General features: G+C 37.0%; 2 long non-coding RNA genes across 3 annotated transcripts in view; one reads left to right on the top strand and one right to left on the bottom strand.

Moving 5' to 3' along the window:
- Positions 1-3,956, top strand: part of LOC139964765 (uncharacterized) — a 49,545-nt gene extending 45,589 nt beyond the window's left edge. For both annotated transcript variants that reach the window (XR_011792080.1, XR_011792082.1), the window contains one exon: positions 1,870-3,956. This is a non-coding gene — a long non-coding RNA (uncharacterized lncRNA). The remainder of the gene's footprint in view (positions 1-1,869) is intronic.
- Positions 1-20,050, bottom strand: part of LOC139964763 (uncharacterized) — a 40,152-nt gene that overhangs the window by 13,393 nt on the left and 6,709 nt on the right. The gene's annotated exons all lie outside the window — the stretch shown is intronic.

Below are 20,050 nucleotides of genomic sequence, written 5' to 3'. Positions count from 1 at the left end.
TGTCATCCCTCAGTCACCATGTGACGTGCTATGACGTATTGTGACGCGTCCCTTCCTCTAAGATTGATAGTAACAATCCTTTCTGACATAGTTGAAAAACCGTTTACGTCTCACCAAGAATATTGAGATTAAGATCATGATTCAGATGTTATTTTAGGGGAATGTACCGGAAGTTGACAACCAATAATTAACTTATTTTATAGTAACTGAATCAGAGCATCTGCCACGAGGGAGGGGCTGTGATGGTGTGGTGGGGTGGGTGGAGGGGGGGGGCTAGGAGTTGGGCGTGTATGAGTCAATCTTGTTTAAATTATTTATAAATACCCTTTACCACTTTTCTTTGCCATGGTCGTATGCACAGTGCACTAATCCACTTACAAACTTAAGTCTCCCATAACTATAATCAAACTCTAACCAAGAAACATTTTCCATTACATTCGTTGTAAACCCTACAATTATTAGTCGAAATGATGAACCATTATCCTCACAATTATCCTGTGCTACGTTACGCTCCCCTTTCCTCCCCACCCCCCCCCCCACCCCATTGGAAAATCTACAGTATTGCACGGGCTTAAAGACAGGACTGCCGATTGATCAACTAGCAGTTTGCTCACAAAACGCTTTTTTTCCTCTGTAAAACCCCGTACCTCTCTCCATCTCCCTCCCAACCCCGTACCTCTCTCCATCTTCCTCCCAACCCCGTACCTCTCTCCATCTTCCTCCCAACCCCGTACCTCTCTCCATCTCCCTCCCAACCCCGTGGTCGCTCTTCCTGCTGTCTGTCTCTTCCTCTGATCGAAAGGAAAGGGTTATAAAGACTCCGACAAGAGGGCATGCTAGATCATATCAAGCTGTTGGAATTTTAGGCCTACGTCGAACCAATGTGCCTATGGTGAGACTCTTTTCTACTTAGAAGATTCTTTAGTGTTGTATAATGTTGTCAAGTTTTGATTCCAATGAAGTCACTTCCGTTTGTCTTGAGGTTGTTTTTAGCCTACATTAATGCTGCCGATCCTATTGGTATGTAGCCTATACATGCCGTTTGCCAAAAGAAATTCCCACTTTATGACGTAACAATTATCGTTAGCCGTTAGGAATTCCAATTAAATTGAGACTAACAAACATGTTGAGTTGACTGGCAGCATGGATATTCCAAATTACTGGGTTCCTAGGCAACAAAATCGTAAGAAAACGCTAAGAGCAAAAATTATCCATTATTTATTCAAAGTTCTTTCTTTTTCTATACGGTAATCTGATTGGTTGGTTGATTTTTGAACTTGATTAATCCTTCTATTTATGTACGCTATTCGCAAAGAAAGAAAAACAATCCTTTTAATTTATTTTCTGAATTCTTTCCTTCCTCATTCATCCGTTTGGAGATCACCTAATATCCTTAAGGTGAATAAATTTGCATATCTTCTTCGTAAAATTGAAAGCTTCTAATTATATAGTCAAGAAGACAACAGAACATTGACTTGATATTTCTTTCTTGTGTAACATATTGAGATAATAAGACGCTGCCTGTTTGTGTCAGCGGATCTAACAATATATTATAGCGTATTTGATATATGTTATACTATAGATCAGGGTTTCCCTAACTTTACCCCCCCCCCCCCATGAACCCCCTTGTGGATGTCAGAGTTGTCCAACTTTTCGAGACACGATCTGAGTCATTATTATACTATAATACGCATAACAGTGCTTCGTATAAGATCAAGTATCACATGCATAGTACAGTACTACTATGGCAACATATGCGTATGGAACGCGAAAAGAGTTTGTCGATAGGTACGACTTTTGTACATTACTAAATTATATGACATATCAGATGTTTAGCTCAACAAAAAGTACTCTATTTTTGACTTTCAGAAACGTCTCACGAACCGCCTGGGATGGACTCACGCACCCCTCGGGGGTTCATGTGCCCCAGTTAGGGAACCCCTGCTATAGATCATGCCTACGATAGCTCACGAAGTCTTCAGATAACGAGCAACCCACCAGAACCCCACCTCACCCCGTGTTCACCCCTGCTCTGCAACCTTTGGCAATGTATATACCCTCTAAAATAATGTATTACATTTTTGATAATTCTTCCACTTATATGATCTTACATTCGTCCGATAATGGTTTTCGTTTGTCATAAATAAACAATAATAACAAAACTCTTAACTTCTTAATCAAATCAAATCTAATTTTGATAGCATTTTCATTATAAAGGTTCTGTGGTATACCTTACTTCCTTGATGTTAACAGTTTCTCTGGGCGTAATATAGCCTTCCCACGTGCATGGACACACACACACTCACACACATGCATACAATACGGTTAGGCCAATTTACGACATGAATGTATTGACCTCTTTGCTGCTTCTAATTATATTTACCAAAGAACCCTAAACATATGTAGGGTTCTACCTGGTAAACGTCAAAGATCTAGTTATCGCTTTATATAGGATTATGATTCTGCGCAGTGATGATTTGACGAAGAGCCAGACCACTATTGGATCTTCCGAATAAAAAAATGCAACCCCTCATCAAGACAGATGAGAGGAGGGAGAGGGAGAAGACCCCCCTTCCCCCCCCCCCGAAGGAATTGGGTTCAAGAACTCGGATGTGGTTTCGTAAGTTGGACAATCGCTTTCTCACTCTCTGTTGTACATAAAATGTGTACAACATAACAGTAAACTGTGCCTTATATGTAGTTTATCATACAAAACACGTGACCCCTCCCTCCCCCTGTCCCCGGTACGCAGAACGAATGACTCTCCCAAGCAACACTTTATACAAATAACACCGTGTCCATGCACCTATGTGACGTAACAGTCCATGCCATTACCTTTGCGAGGAAATAATCTTACGTTGAACTCAGACGTCTGACATCCTCATAACCAAAGACGCAATCATGAATACAAACATTTCCTTTCATAAATAAGAAAAAAATACAATATTTCTTTCTGTATCTTACAATATTTAATATCTCTTACTGACAAATGTGAATAACCTCAACTTCGATTACATGCCATTTACTATATGATGATGTTTCATAACCAGGACACGACTATTTGTACTGTAAAGTACATTAATAAACCAGCAACTGCATTTGCCTGCAATTACGCAGTATTGTCGTGCGCGTTGAGTGCTTGCAGTATTAGGAAGAACTATTCGGTTGTTCATCGTGTTTTTTTTTTGTTTTTTTTTTGGGGGGGGGGGGACAACATATATACCAGGGTTAGCATAGTCATGTAGGTACCTACAAAGTGAGGGCGCTTGTGAGCGCCGTGACACAAACCCCTATTTACGGCTCTGCCGTGACAGGTTCATGATAAGTTGGCTACGCAGCTAGCCTTTGAAACTTCAAATGTACAGAGACTATTATGAAACTTTCAACGTCCAGTCTGTGTGTATCGTTCACTTGGCCAATAATGCCAATATTGTAACGCGCACGCGCATTACAATAACTAACGTGTAATAGGCTTTATACTGAAACGTGAGAATATACTTCAATCCCATGGTGATAGTTTGAACTGTTGAGTCCTCAGCGAACTAAACAAGCTTCTCAAAGAGACAACTTTTGATTACGAACAAAGTCTTAAAGGTTTGTCGGCGTTTTTTCTTTTTCATTTCCCATGCCCTGTTTACTTTATTAAAATGCATGGAATGACGAAAACAGGAAGGATATCATCTTTGAAGATGTTTAGAGTTTCATTCTACAGATCATTATTTTTCTTTTCAATTTTTTTTTATCATGATACAATTAATGAAAAAAGAGACAAGAATATTGCTGATATTGAAAGATGAAAGCCTGTTGTTCTGCATAAAAAAAAATTTAAATATCACTTCCTGTTTTTTTCTCATTATTTTGTTGAGTTGCTTAGACTTTCAGAGTTATTACTTTTTTTTTCTCTACTTTAATATTTTCGTTTTTCATCAAAATGATACTTGTACACATAAATTTCAAACATCACAGTCAAAGATAATTAAAAAAGAAGAAGACTATAGATCAATAAAACAATTTATTTTTGGACGTTTCTTTTTTAAATTTTGAATCATGACTCTTTTTCTAAAATTATTTTCTGTTTTTAGTTACTCGAAGATTCTATGCATGTTCTTAGTTCTTGTGGCGTACAGTAAACTTTACCAGGTCGATAGAGCCGTCCACGTGAAAGAGAGTCACGTGGTCGCTAGATGGATCAATCTATCGTCTTCAACAAGTAGGACTTATTAATACTAAATCAATTCACAAAAGATCGGGATCATTCATTCCTCTGCGGGTCTCAACGGAAAGCTAGTGCTTCATGGGTTCGTTACTATGGTAACAGTATCTAGGCAAATATTAATTAATCAATGAGCGACTATCAGGTATGTTACATGCAGGTTACGCTGAATGACACAGCCTTGCACAGAGTAGTTTAAAAATGTACGTCTGGATTTAGTTACCAATCTTAATTTCAGTTTGCACTTTCCCATAATATGATGTTATATTGAAATTGCAAGGTCATATTTAGGAAAAACTTTAGGAAAACCTTCGTTATCATTTTTGCATACTCTTTAATAAACTTAAGTTGCACAACAAAATCCTGAATATATCTTGGCGTGATGAAACGACCATTAATTTACCACGAACACCTGCATAAACCAGATGCGCGAAACTGTCATACAAGAGAAAAAAAAACAATTATTGGTTACACGTCAGCACATTCAAAGATTGATAATATACAAAATGCATTCAGATGAAGCTAAATTTATTGACGAAACGGCTGGAACTGAGTATAATATGTAGTGAAAGTGTTCCAACGTGTATTTTAGCTGATGATTTGGTCACACGCGCTTTAATGAAGTAGTTCCCCGATCCTGGCGACGCGTTAAATCAACTCGCCTCCCAAAGGGAGCATCAACACTATTACTGTTTTTGGCAACGCATGATTGACGTTGAGGGGACATAGCTATCAGCAGGTCTGAAACCAGTATGACAAACTTCACACCTGATCTTAGCGATATGCGTAGCATTTCTCAGACAAGGGAAGAAAGAAACGTATTTCAGTCGTTTTGATTGACTACCTATTACAAAGGCTCTTTAAGCTGTCGTAAAATAGTAACAACTTATGCTAAACTGTTTCCAACCTTGTCATTCATGCAGGCGATCGTGTGGTCAAAATCTACTCTAGATTATCTTGTGTGGGAGGTTTTCCTTAACAGTACAAGCGAAGCGTTGACACCGTACTATCAAGTATGTGAGGAGTAGGGAAGCATAGGCCTATATGTTCCAAGAACAAATCATATTTTGTCCCTCCTCCAGCCCCCCCCCCCCACGCCTCCACCCCGCTTGGTATCATATTAAATATAAAAGCTGCAATGACTTTGCCCTGTTCGTAATTGTTTATATTAAATTCAATCTGAGTTTCTAATTAAGATCTCATTAACTAACACACTCATCTAATTTTCAAACTAAAAATTTGGAAATGATATAACAGCTAGTGTTATAACCACGGGAAGGGAAGACTGAATTGATAGGTACTAACAGGAGGAACAATCTGATCATTGAATCCCCGATTGTATCCCGATATATATGGTTGTTATATGTAGTGGAGTGAACTTCTATCATAGAGTCACATCATGCCTATTACTTAACCTAGAAAGGATTTCCACTTTGCAAGATTTTCCTTTCCAGAAAGAAAGGAACTTTAGGAGTGATCAGTGTGAATGCTTAAAGTTTTTATTCTCATTCTTTGAAATGGAGAGCGATTGGTTGGATAGACCGTTTAAATTAGTTGACGCTATACTGAAAACTATGCAGAGCTTTAAAACTTGCAATGGGGGAAATAAACATTATGTACTTCTTCGCCTCGTTCAATGAAGTCTGACATGTGAGAGATCATAGGTCTTATGGCGCCGAGCCCGGATCAATAAATTAGGAGGCCCGGGAAAATATGTAGGGACAGATAACATACATGGAAAACATGGGTTAACGGTTACTTTATTATCATTTTCACTTTATACCGCGGTACTTATAGGGAGATATGAAGGGTGGCAAATTGGGACCCGGTGATATATTTGTCCTCGTGGCCCAATCTGCCTCTCAACGAATCTGCATGCAATAGATGGAGACAATACTAGGAGTACTCGTATAAATATTTTGTATCATCCGCATTAGGAAGTGAGTGGAAACTTGATCTAAATATATTAAATGATTAAAGGCATTGAAGACTCGCCCCAAACCGCGTGCCGCGCTCTGAAAAAGTTAACTTTCCGTTGCTTGCAAATGACGTTTTCTTCTTGTCGCTGCAAAATGCAGACAGTAATGAAACGTGATACCTCGTTATCGTGTATCTAGACCTGAGATGTCCACGCTGCTATTTACACTGTGTTGTGGGTATTGACCGTAGCTGTATGTATTGACTGTACACTAGTTTCTAATTACCGACGGTAGCAAGCAGTGTGTGTATTTTCTGTGATCGATGGTGGTGTCTAACACTTCTGTTACACCTCATTCGAAACTAGGTCAGATTACCGGCATGAGACGTTTCTTTTTGCACGAGTCTTCACACCCTTTAAATATTATGTTTATCTCGCCTTACATTTATCCTTTATTTCTATAGGAGAGTGTGGATACAGTCCGACAGCTTGATTTGTATTTTAAAAGAAAATCACTTCTCTCAGAGTTTGTAAAGTATGTGAGGTTCAAATTCCAAGTGTGTCGATGACACTTGATCATAAAACCATTTCCCGCCAACAGTAAAATACGTCCCAGTTTAACGGTAATGTACTTATAGGCACTTTACTCTATACGCCTCTATTGCAGCAAAATAAAAGAAAATAATTTAAGAAAAAAGATATGCCTTGCAGACAACTGGTATAGTTGAATTCATTAATAGCCTTTAATATTTAATAAATTTGAACAAGTATAGCTAAGTCAATTTGCCTTGGTTACCAAAACCTTCGCTGAGATCAATACGGCGGGGTAGAATTCCCCGTGGGTATATAACTTCCGCAGTATGGGAATATAAAAGAATGTATACGCTTACAAACTATTGGGAGGTAAACTATGCTAGGGTGTTCTAATTGCCTTCGAAGCGTGCCAAATTGATGTCCTTACGTATGTTTTATAATCAATTGGTTGTTGTTATGTTACTTCACAGCGGTATGAGCCACGTGACCAGAAGTCAAGGTGTTATGAGCACGGCCTCTATACTGTAAAACTTTTGATTTTCAGGGTGTGGGAGTTTATAATGATTTAATTGCCAAGGAATGATTCTTGCCAGCTATGATAATGTAGAAAAGTTGGTAATTACGAAATGGTATTAGGTTACGAAACAATTAATTTTTCTGTGAATAACAATTATTATGATAAAATGCATGCAGTAAAGTTAGAAGGTTGCATATTAAACGTCAGTAAACGAGTAGGCTTAACTATTATGATTGCAACCTAGAGAATTGAGAACACTTATTATTACAAGGACTAAAAGAGAGGGTTCAGTCAGGGACTTTTATCAAATTCAAAAAGCATATTTTTAGCACAACCTCACGTTTAAATCTAATTGTAGACCCTATTAAAGTCCAAATATGCCTTAGAATGAACCATTTGTCCTCTAAACTGTGTTTTTCTTCTCTGGGAGGGGGACGTCCCCGGAACCCACTACATGGGAGTCGTATTCAATCGCAAACCGCCACAACCTTCATTTGTAACATTTTGGATCCACCTACAGCTCATCCAAAAGGTTCATATGCCTTCCTATCTCAGTCGGGAAAATGGACCTCACTCCCCTCCTCCCATCCACCCATCCCCATGTGAATATTATGTGAACATTATTGCAGATTTCATAGATAGTTCACATATAAATAGCTCTCTTGGAATAGAGATTATGCTGCTTGATTAAAGACAACTTACTCTATGTAACGGGAACATAATCTCTACAACTGGTGCTAGCGATATGGTGTCGAATGGGGTATAGGGCGCCGTAATGTCACGCCCCTTCACCCATTCTTATTAAGTTTTGTAGACATGACCTGAAAGTTGGTATGTCTTGCCTGGAAGTGCTGACGGATGCCCACATACATTGGGTCTCTTGACCTTGCGTCATTTGTCTATTGGATGATCCACCCCCGGCACCGAGGAGGGGTCTCCAGTGTTTCGACGCAAAACAAAGAACACCCCTTTCTTTTTATATATACTGACTAAGAACACCTATAGGAAAACGGGCGAAAAAAATAACTGTGAAATGGTAATATCTGCTGAGTTGCTTAATTTTGCTACTTTTCTGTATGAATCAGGCCAGGTGAAGGATTTCATATATAGTATGGCGCTACGGGTGAGAACACAAATATGAATGAATCAGAGTGGTGATATATAAACATGTAAGATGACGTACACATAATGACGTCATCAAATACCAGGAACAGGTGATTGTAGCGATCTGTTTATTCAAGTTCACGATTTTTATTGATTAATATAAAATCATTTTGCCAATCTACACATCTAAGGGGGGAAAAAAATCATTTTTGCATTGACAATAAATATTAATGTTAACAAATACACGAGGAGAATTTGATTAACACGATTCACAGGAATGAACTCTTCACATGATTCATTGTTTTCTTCCCTAAGGAGATTCACCGTATTCATATGTTATTAGCACGTTTATCAATAACGTCCTCTTCAGATACCGAATTATACCCGATTCACCGTGCAACATGTCACAAATATAGGAGTCATCACGCGTAGCAATAGCGAAGTGATGATATGAATATGAATAACAAAATATGCGCTTTCCTTCAATTTATTTTTTAAGCAATTTCATTATTCAATAAAACCTCTGAACGATCAGTGACGACAATCATCATAATATACATAACAGTGAGTGTGTGTGTGGGGCGGGGGGGGGGGGCTACGAGTAGACATCACCTGATTGTAGGGGGTTGCAGGGGTCGGGAGGCTTAGCGCAGGCGGAGGTACCGCCCACCCCAGTTTTGAGACAAATCTCAAAGGTGACCAGGGACGTCCCCCTTTCAGTGTCGAAAATATGTTAAAACTGTTGTTTTTTATTGCATGGTATTTTGTCAGTGCTCTTTTGATCTTGAATACTTATCAGCTCCGTTAACTCGATTATAATCGTTCTAACATTGAGGCCTTCTGATTCAGCTACTTATTTAGTTTGGCAGATGCAATTTAGCTAAATTTAGTCCTATAGCCTATTAAAAGCCTACAGTTGGCCACTGCGTAATAAAATACATATTGCCTACCTAACCGCACCTGATGGAGTGTTACGATCCGTATGCACAACGACGTCGACAACGTTCGTTCTCATCCTTTCTATGATTCGTCCTAAGTTGTTACACGAACAGCATGTTATGAAGCTATAAGCTAGCAATCGTACGTGATACGCGCTTCCTATAAATAATTATTACACTGCTAATAAACTGCGATTACGATATTTGTTTTTAGGCCACTGCACATCTGGCTGTCTTACAAAATATGAAAGTTTATATTGTCCATCAGTTAAGTTCGTCAAATGTATTAAAGTCCAGATATTGGACAACAAACAAGAATTATCCAACTGGAAAAATTGTAAAAGATCACTATGATTGTCTCTCTGATATAATATGTAAAAGAACATGTAAAAGAAGTCAAACAGGAAACAAAATCTGCTGATAATATGATATGAAATGATAATGATGAAACTGGGAAAACATTGCACCAGATCGCATCTAAGGACCTTCAATTGTTCAAAAATTTCTCAAAGGGGAGGGGGTGTCCCCTCCCCTTAGACCCCTACCCATATCAATCGCAAAAAGGTGCTCCCCTCTCAAATTCCTGGCTACGTCGCTGAAGGTGACACACGTCATAAATTTGACACCCCCCCCCCCTCCCCCTGTTAATGAAATGTACATTTTTTGTAATTGAAATGTGCCCTTTTGTCATTTATAACTTCACTTTTGTTGTGAACTTTTTTGTAGTAAGTACTGTCTTTATATATACTTCTTAATATAATGTAACTTCAAGGTACTAGATTTGTTAACATCAAACGACTGGAATAAGAGGTTATAACATAGATATTAAACCTCTCTCGTTTTTTCTTGATGAAAATTTATACTGCAGGAAATGTGGCAATCCACTGATTGATTTCTAATCAAATAATTCATGAAGTTCGGTTCTTGTTGTTCAACTTAAGATTGTTGTACTAACAAATGAGTGAATATATATGAACCTCAAACTGAGTTATAAATGAAGACATTAAAAAAGATGACATCAATTATGTGCATGACGTGATGTCATGCATGGAATTCAGTTTGAACACTGCAGTTGTATACTTTCTTGGCAATAATGAACTATTCTGACCTGTTATGACTAAAGTACAATATGATGGGTTAGCATCATGAATGGAGATGATAATTGGGAAGAGGTATATAGATGATTCCGTTACGGGAACTACTATCCCAATCTTACAGGTTTGGTAATTCGTTGTGTTTGAAAGTATATACTTTACACTTCAAGCGTGTAAACAATGTACAAAGGAAGGTATTAGCAAAGATACATCAGAAACTGATCATAGGAAGTAATAAATTTGAAAAAAAAAATCAATTCAAGGTTTAGAGCTTTCGGGTTTTGCCATTTGGGGGGGGGGGGGGTGTTTGTTGGCAAATTAAGTTTCTGACAATTTTGAGTTAAGATTTCGATAATTAATAAAAATGAGGTTAAAATCGATCAGAGTATCTTTTAACTTTGTCCAAAAAAAGCAAACATAAAAGCGTCATAATAAGACACTGAGAGAAAAATGTTTTGTTTTTCCTCATTTTTTCATTTTATTGTTTTGACCTTCCAACTTTCCTTTGCCTAATGTGAAGGTCATCAATATGCCAATGACTTCCGTGTAATCCTTTGTTGTTAATGTATCCCATATTTGGAGAACATTAAGTGAAGTTTTTAAAGAAAGACATAAAACCAAGTTGTAAGTGTGCATCTATTATGACATCACACCTGTTTGCTTCAAGTTCACTTTCGGTGAAAATATAATCATGTCAACTTAGAATCTGTTACCTCGAAAAGGATTTCTTTTTGTATTTTATTTATGAAATGTTTGCCACATCAACGTTTACATCTATACTTTACAGCATTGGTGCATGGCGGTCTTTAAACCTTGTACAGACTTAATGCGAAAACATAAACAGATCCTGACGAAAATGAGATATTTAATAAGCTTTAGTCATGGTCTTGGTCTTGGTAAGTCATTATCTTGTTTTAAAATTAATCAATTCGTTAGGTGGATGGACTCATATATGGTGTAATTAGTACGATATATTTTAAACTTTATTGTATAATGTTTATAGATTATACGGCTAAGTAATTTAAAGAAGGTGGTTGCTATATTCATAACTTTATATCACTTCCCTGCTTCGTAAGATTATCAACTTAATAAAACAAAGTTACTTACGGAAAGTTCAGATAAGCTATAGTATAATATTACATATTTATCGTGTATATATATATGAAGTTTATTTATTTAGTGACGTTTTTAACTTCCTTTGGGGTTATAAAATAAACTACGTCAGTTTTATTAATCAGTGAGACGTGAATTTTCTCTTTCCCCTTCTTTTAAATCAGTTCTGTAAACTGGAACGTCTTATAAATATTCATGTCCCACCTGCTTCGAATTGAATGTCGTAAGACACAGAAGTGTAAATTCACGCAGTAATAGACAAAACTGCCAAATGTAAATAAGGAGGTTGCGTTTGATAACCTGATTTGACTATATATACCCTGCATGTATATACGGTAAGATGTACGGTAAGATGAACGTTAAGTTACTAAAGACAACGTTCTCTGTTACTTCGACATGCTGGCTTACTCCCCCCCCCCCCACCCCCACTGGGGTGTGATGTTTGGTTATCCGTTACGCAAGGTACTGTGGTCCCTGACTTTCAACCCCCCCCCCCCCCCTTTGGCCATATATGGGTTGCCACAAACTATGAAGGCTGTGTAACTCAGTTGATAAAGCACATGACTTGTATAACCCTGGTTCAGGATTCATAGCTCAGGGTCACTGATTCGAATCCCATTCTAGCCTGACATTTCTCTGCTCTTTTCGTTATTATTGTAATTTACAAGTCAATATGCCGTCTTTCCTTGATTAATAAGTTTTTCTTCTCCTCTAAAACAAGGTGCAATTAGCTGCTACTGAGCCACTTCCGCCACGTTTTCTATTTGCAAATATGGATTGCCTATGAATATTCATCCGCTTTAACAGTGTGGTATAAGTCTAGAATAAATGTTGATATTTTTCTGCAGCGAAATAAGCAGACTTGACATAAGAGAGCTATATCTTGATTAAAATATCGTCAAGTACAGTATAAACATTGGTGCAAGTCGCCAGCGAGGGAATTTTATATCACATTGAATAACGTTATGGGTGTCATCTGCCATAAAAATGAACATGCTACGGAGAATATACACATGGGTATTAACGTCACACCAAAGTGTCGGCGTTTTTGTAATTGCTTGGTCGCTCGTAAAATGAACATTTATAATATGTATATGAATTAATATCAAAATGGCTGATTTGAATATTCTGTTTCAGATCGGTACACCTAAATGAACGGAAACTATATGATTTACAGTAGTTACTGTAATCTCTGTGTGAATCGGCTGATTTATTTGTGTACGTTTGTTTTCAAGTGTTGTTTTTTTTTCTTTTTTCTTCGATGTTTGAAACAGCTGTTGCAATTGCATGTCCACTTGAGTGAGCATTACGTTGCAAATCAAAATCCGTTGCATGTATATACTTGAATTAAAAATGAGCGATATTGGAAGCATAAACTCTAAAGGGGGGGGGGGGTCATCGGTCACCATTTTGTAACTGACTAAATGTTGACTGTCATGCTTCATTTGAAAAACAAACTCATGCAACACTGAATATGGGAAGCTAATGATGTATAACCATATTAATGACCAAATGAATTGACTAGCACCAGCTATGCAGGCTAAACTCTGCATAATGTCACAGACCATAGACTATATAATCGTTCTCGAATAATACCCGCGCATCTCAAGCATTCATTCGCTTCTCCAACTGAGTCAGTTATGCTAAATTAGGCAAAAGAATAAAAGGAAAAAAAAAACTCAACTCTTTTTTTGTTTGTTCTGGATGGAGGATATGAATGGACATATGCATCCAAAATTGGACACGATGGGGTTTGCTCTGTTGTGACCTACTTTTATAAAGATCATAACTTGAATTTCATCGATAATTTAGTTTTAGTCATACATAGATGACAGACCCCTTCCCGTGGAAGCATTCGGCCCCATGTACTCAGGGGCGGATTAAGGCATATGTCACGGGCGCCGCTGCGACCTTAAAATAAGCGGCACATGTGGCACCTTTCGCGAAAGAATAGCATCTTTCCCGATCAAGAGGTAATCGTCGTCTTCGGCAACTCAACTCGGAGGCGCCGTGCACGTCGGACCAAGCCACACACCTCTTCCTGCTATTCAGAAAGGCACTGGGCCAACCCGGGCCCTGCGTGTGCTCCTATGACGCACTCAAGCATTCTTTCCAAAAAATTCTCCAATATGCATGTCCCTTATATACAAAACACCCTATATACTGCTCTCAATATAGTACTGAAAATTAGTTTATGAGTAAATTCACAACGTTATACTCAAACATTGCAACCGTGTAGTGTTAATTAACAGTTTATCACAAGGTGTTTGTTCCTTGTGTAACTTCATGGAATAGTTACGTCATACAACGTAACTAGTATTTACAAGTGACGAGAGATACGGTCCTGTAAATCGAATTCCATTTTCTTGATTACTGATGAAAACGGAGAAATGAATATAATGCATAGATTAGATAGGCTCTCTGAAGAGACCAAGCACAGGTATATAACCCAGCGATGTTGTAAATCGTATAAGGTAAGTGGAAACTAAAAGGCATGTCGTCTTGACAACCCCTTAAAACGGCTTTCAAAAGAGAATGATACTTTAAAAAAAAATCGTTTAATTTCTTTTCTCATCGAACCTTCACATATTACACTGTGCAGAAAAGACATATTTTGGTGGAATCGGTGAGTTTACTGTGTCAATTTAACTCGTTATGTTGCGAAGTGGGTTATGAGCCTTTTAGCTATCTCCTATTATTGTTACTTATATACTATATTACTGAAAACTTTACGAATTATCACCACGTTCTCATGTGACGTAATTAGCCCGATATTGTGCCCTTGCAAGTGTCTCAAAGTCATCAACGCAGCCTCGACTAATAATTCTAATAACGGCCACTAATGATTGACGAACTTGAACAAACATTCTACTTTCAACTCAATCATTTATTCAAGAAAGATACTGAAATTGTCTCATTTTACCAAATATTAAAGAAAAAGGCGAATATTCTATCTATGTGGGACTCGGCAGTACTGGCGACCTTCAAAACAACAATATGTAACCATTATACTGGTGGAACTTCCTGAACTCGTCTTCGAGAGATAAAGTACAGTCTTAATGCAGACCGAATGTGCAGAGTCCGGCGCGAAGATTTCGAGGCACTCTTTAATAATGTATAATTCCTCCTATAAAATAGACAGCAAATTATGTCGAGAGATTGGCAGAAATATATCGGAAGAGTGCAAGATTGCCTTATAAACCGGGAGACTCCCTATGTAATAAAACCGGGAGAGTTTGCATGTGTGCATAAACCAAAACTAATTTGCACACTATCGTATCTTTAATCGTTCTGATGGTTTGTGTCTTTTGCCCTCTATATGTGTTTATATTTAACCTATGCTAAAAGGGATATTCCTTATCTTAAAGTGTAAGCATATTACACGCTCCTCGTTGAAAAATCCCATCCTAATATCTTGTCCTTAACTCGAGGAATAGTTAATTCTGAATGTAATTAATTTGGATGGCTGAACATTCTCTTTCTCTAAACAGTGTATCACAGTAGGTGGTCTGTGACGTCATCATGACAGATGTTCTTAAAAAATTATACTTTCCTATTATTATATCATTTTTAACTATTCATGAAACTTTATACATTTTTAGTGTAAATTTACCTGTTAAAGTTCTTTGTAATGTAGAATTTAATCAAAATGCAACTTTTATGGAAGAAAACTTTATATTTCAATATTATGATTTCAATATTATAAAGAAAAACAGAACCATTTGCCTCACAATTGTAATGATGACATCATTCACTCTGTTGTGAAAGATTTATTTACAAGATATCACCAAAGTTGAAACAAAAAATCATTTTTTTCGCCATACGATACTATGGTGTGTTTTTGGCCGACAGATGCAGAAATTTCAGCAATTTTGATAAGCAAATGGACTTTACCCCCGGAATATCCCTTCCAAGATACATTGTGCTTTCCATTACATATGGAAAGCCGATGCCTTAATAATTTATTTCAGTTTGGACAGGTTCCCTATATACAATCATTAACAATTCAATTATTATGATGAGTTATTTCCTTTCCATTAGCTTTTTCTGTAAAGAACGAATAAATTAAAGTTTTGTATTATCAAGAAACCAACATATTCATCTGCTGTTTTGTAAACATTGCCGGCTGGTGCGTTGGATTTCGAACACGTGACTCGGAGCGCATGTGCGATTACACATGATATGAACTATACCACTGCTACGGTTCCTCTAAAAACTGCAAAAGATGGATGATTAGGACGTGATGATAGGAATCAGTTTGTGCATGTTAATAACGGAATGATGAATGCGGCTCTTGCTTAACTATCTACACAATGTAATTGATCCAATGTGGGGATGTCGTTTGGAATGGAATTATTAATATTATCGACACTGAACTGTTAAACTGATGAAAAAAAGGTCAGCTTGGCCCGTTAATTTAAGGTTCTAATAATTGCTTAAAATTGTCAAATTTACTGCATTGTAGAACATTGTTACTCTCCTAGTGTTCAATAAGACAATTAAGTTTTCATCGAGGAAAATGGTTATGAGCGGCTGATATAAGATGCTCGTCAGAAGTTTCAGAATGAGTGACCATTATTTGAAATTCTAGCATATTTTGGGATGCATTCTGATCATCTTTAAAGTGTACCTATTTGGGACCATGTGTGATATAGGCTATATAGAATTACTTAGAACTTACTAACATGCCAACCAATGCAATATACGTATCCAGGTAACTATAAACCATTTTGATTAAAACAAGAAATGTTATTTTATGGTCGTACCTAAAATGGTGTCCATTTTGTTAATGAACTATACGGGCACAATCAAGATTGTTAGGCCATGCGATGAGAATAATTCGCAAAGGTCAAACTGTGTTACCGATTAAAGAGGAATGAAATAGACATCGTGTTGTAGGTTTCAATCAATACCTCATGATAAGTACCGTACCACTTTATGATGTTTTGTTTGTTTTGTTTCAAGTTCAATTTTGATACCAAATAATATAAACTTCAAATTGTTGACACAAATTGAATACAACTTTCAAAAGACTCTTGGGATTATATTCCTATGTAGCAAATCAAAATGAATTATAATTTCCCTTAATTATCCTATACAAATATTGAGCTTACACATCGCCATGGCAACTGCTGTCACCTGAATGCAGCCTGAACTGCTGTTGTGCCAATTCCCATGTTCATTGCCCATTGCAATACATGAAAGTCTAAACTGTTATATATTTTTACAGGGAAGGGGACCCCATGCATACACCCATATACACGAGTCGGCTGCAACATCCCCTTGGCCACCGGCCACGACCCCTTCTTTCAAAATCCCATATCCACCTCTGCACATCCATAAAGGAATTATGTCTTTAACTAAATCAGTCGGAAGGAACTTCGAATATGGTCCCCCATCTTTGAAGCACTTTAAACGCCACTGAGTAAGACGTGTGTCCTAACGGAGACTATTGTATTACTATACACAGTATAGGCTACACTTATACTGTATTCTTTATACAGTATATATGTTTTCTTTCTTATTAATTCAATCGACGATAGTCTCATATAACTGGTCTAGATATTTTATATTTTAATGGTCATCAGTATTGGCCTCAAATTTCATCATTGTTGAAAATTACTACAAAATTCAAAAGTATACAATCTGGACATTTCTGATATCGTGGAGTGTTCAGTTTATTTGGACAGTTGATTTTTTTTTCAGTGAGTAGGGGCTGTGAAATGGGTTTTGAAGTTTGGGGATGCGTGACCATTAGTTAAAATTCTAGCATATTTGGGGGGCAATATTATATGCAGGATAACTGGTATAGTGTAGTAGTACTACGTGATGCCGCTTAGGAAGTATTGTATAACCATTATTTGGAAACCATCTGGCTAAAACAATGGAAGTTTGAATAGACAATAAATAACCCATGATGATTTATGAATAATTATAGCCCAATTAAATTGTAATACCTACCTGCTTAATGAGTTTTACAGAACTATTATTAGATTTATATGTTGACCGCAACTAATAAATAAAAAATAAATCAGTCCGGATCCTGTCTTTGTACAGCGACCAGCAATGTACTTTTTGCCGTTAACAGTACACTGTATATTAAATTTTAAAGTGAATCGCAGAAGTGTATGAACCGTGACTATTTCTAATTAATAAATCAAAAACAGATAAGACAGAAATTGAATTGAATGTGGAAAATAAAACAATAAATCTATATCAAATTTGAACTGCTGTAATGAATAGCTTGACGTTTTACGGGTATACGAAAAATATCCCCAATAAGTGATTTTTTGTACTTTTCTTGAAAAGTGCACTACATGATTAATATTAACTATTCTACATTTGAAGTACATTAACCTATTAACAGTACGTGTGTATATATATTTACGTATCTGTACACATGTAAACTTGTGCGTATACTAAATAAAAAGTGTTAATTGAAATCAAGTGTACACATCACCCTCCCCTCCCCTCCACCCCACCCCCCCCCCGCACCCTCTACGTTAATATCCACCTCACCGGTGTATTTCTTAGAAGATTATCAACCGTAACTGCTTTTAGTTAATAAATCACGAGGAGGTTTAAATGTGCAAAATAAAACAATAAATATACACCAATCTGTAACTGGAACGAGCAGTTTGACATCATAAGGGTAGGTCAAATATCAAAAACGATAAATCACTTTTTAAAACTTTTTCTTAATTTATTTTTAATTATACTTTCCTATGAATATTCTACACTGCAAGTAAAGGTGTGGATATTTATATATTATTTTATATTTACTGTTCACATGGGAAATGAGGGTTCCCCTTCACCTCACGTGTGCACAACCCCTCGTCCCCGATACACCCTCCTCAAATAATTGAGTTACTATTCAACAAGTCCTGTGCCAAAATGTGTTCTAAAATGTGTCCTAATGCATTCCGGAACATATTTTCAACAAATTTCATTTATTTTCTTGATTGTTTCAAACGTGATTTTCACTTCTAATTCATGTATTTTTTTCAAAAAGTCGGTTTAAGTGATTTGGGGATTGACATGACCACTTGAGATTCAACAAGTCGTTAAATGTTTGAATTTGTATTGCACGTGACAGAACTTAAACAGTTACCGGATATTTGAAACATTTGTTATCATATTTTATTCGAAATTGACATTTCAAAGTTTTCTTCCTTCACGGTAGAATATTTACGTTCATATTAATTTGTTTTCCAGAATCGATAGCAGTTTCTTTCGGTCATTTTGGGGAACTTTTCAACATTGCCCGATATTGTCCTAAATAGCGCAACTCGTAAGTATCAGCGATTTTACAACATAGAGAGGATGTGACATTTGATCGTTAAAGCAAGATGTAAAGTGTAGAGTCGGGTGTCGGGGTTCTCTAGAAAACCATAGACGTGAAATTGTGCACTCTGAGGCTTATTTGGATAAAATAGGGTCTACACGCTAGGTTATATGCTAATAACTATGTTATTTTTGTTGGGGGTTGGGGCTGGGGGGGGGGTGTTGAACGGGAAAGGATGTTTACCCCACACCCCTGGATCCGAGACTGAGTATGACACGTCAAGTATATATTTCAAGGAACAATCGAAAAGTTTGGAAATGTCCGGTTTCAAAACTGGTTGATTTAATCTTCTTAATTACACACTACATTAGATTTCGACAGCTTAAATTGGAGGTAATGCCAAAACAGTTTGATAATCGTTTTGTAATGAAAAGAGTCGTTCCGTAAGGGAACCTCGGGCCCAGCCCTCTTCCCCCCCCCCCCACACCTATATCCACCAAGAACATACGCGCATCTTCAACCGAACTTATAAATATAATATTTACCCCCGGTATACGCCCTATCAATATTAAAGGTAATTGCATGTCACATCCTACTGCCCTACGGCATGAATAAGTCAAGTCTTGAATAGAGTTGAAAAAGAAGAAAAACTTTCACAATTTGTAGGACTAAATTTCCTACAAACAAACATGAAATGAAACCTACAGTATAAACCGATAATATGAAGTATAGGTTTTCCATAACGGAGGTGGTCATAATTTACAAACCTTATAAGTAACTCTGCGAATGTCGGTTGGAATTTTTGAGTTCTGGTTAAAAGCTCAAATCTGATATATTAGCGGAAATTGACGTTGTCGGAAGCAACAATGCAACGACTTTATCGATCTCAAACACTTAGGGGCGAGTGGCGTCACAGTCTGTCGTAATTAAAGCAATATGTTGCCTTCATTTTGACAAAAGCGCCTGCATTAATTTCAAGAGGGTGAGTCCTTGTAGGGCGATGCTCAAGTGGTAAGAAGGACATTTACTCATAAAGTCGAGTCTTGTCTTTTATTTTGCATAAGAGAGAAGAAAAGAGAATAGGATGAAACTTAAGCTCAAAAATAGTTCAGAGTAGATTCTGTAAACATTGGTATGCAAGACAACGATTAAGGGTGTTCACTCAACTGTAATAGTTGATTTATGTATGTAGGAGGTTGTCATAGTAACATAATATGAGTTTATGCTAGCACATATACAATAGGATATATACCGTATATTAAGAAACGAGGTTGAATTTAAAGAATGGTGAACATAGCTGTAAGTTGAATGGTTTCTGTGTCAGTTTGGGATAT

This window comes from Apostichopus japonicus, chromosome 23 (genome assembly GCF_037975245.1).
Source record: "Apostichopus japonicus isolate 1M-3 chromosome 23, ASM3797524v1, whole genome shotgun sequence".
In the NCBI taxonomy this organism is placed as follows: Eukaryota; Metazoa; Echinodermata; class Holothuroidea; order Aspidochirotida; family Stichopodidae; genus Apostichopus; species Apostichopus japonicus.
The sequence above is the reverse complement of the archived record's forward strand: the minus strand, read 5'-3'. Positions and strand labels throughout refer to the sequence as shown.